Genomic DNA, 498 nt, shown 5'->3' with positions numbered 1-498 from the left:
GCGCGAGGGTGTGAGGGACCTGGGGAGGGGACACACCGCTGGCCTTCCCCCCTCCGCCCCTGGGTGGTTGCAGGGTCGCGGACGACTCGGCACCTCTCCTTTTCGTGGCTCTGAATGAGGCTATTCGTGCCGTCGCCGTGGCTTTCGGGCTTTTGAGAAAGAAGTGGGTGAAGTCACCCGTTTCCGCTGTAGGCGACACCTTGGTAGCTCTCTCGGGGGGCTGGGGCCGGGCGGGAGGCTGGTAGAATGCTTGCCTTCTGTCTTCCCCGAGTACCTGTGAACCCCGAGTTCTCTTTTGCCCTGGAACCCGTGCCGGACTCAGAGGAGCGGAAGGAGGACTTGGCCCCCGGGAGGACGCAGGTTTCTCTTTAGGAACCACGCTCCCGGCCTAACGCGATGGCCCCCGTCAGGGTTTTTAACCCCGTTGAGTGCATTTTTGCTGCTTCCCCGGCTGAAGGAGCGGTGGACAGGGTCCAGGGGGAGGCCGGGGCCCGCAGA

Source organism: Myotis davidii, unplaced genomic scaffold, assembly GCF_000327345.1.
Source record: "Myotis davidii unplaced genomic scaffold, ASM32734v1 scaffold168, whole genome shotgun sequence".
NCBI classification, from domain to species: Eukaryota; Metazoa; Chordata; class Mammalia; order Chiroptera; family Vespertilionidae; genus Myotis; species Myotis davidii.
This window is presented reverse-complemented; position numbering follows the sequence as displayed.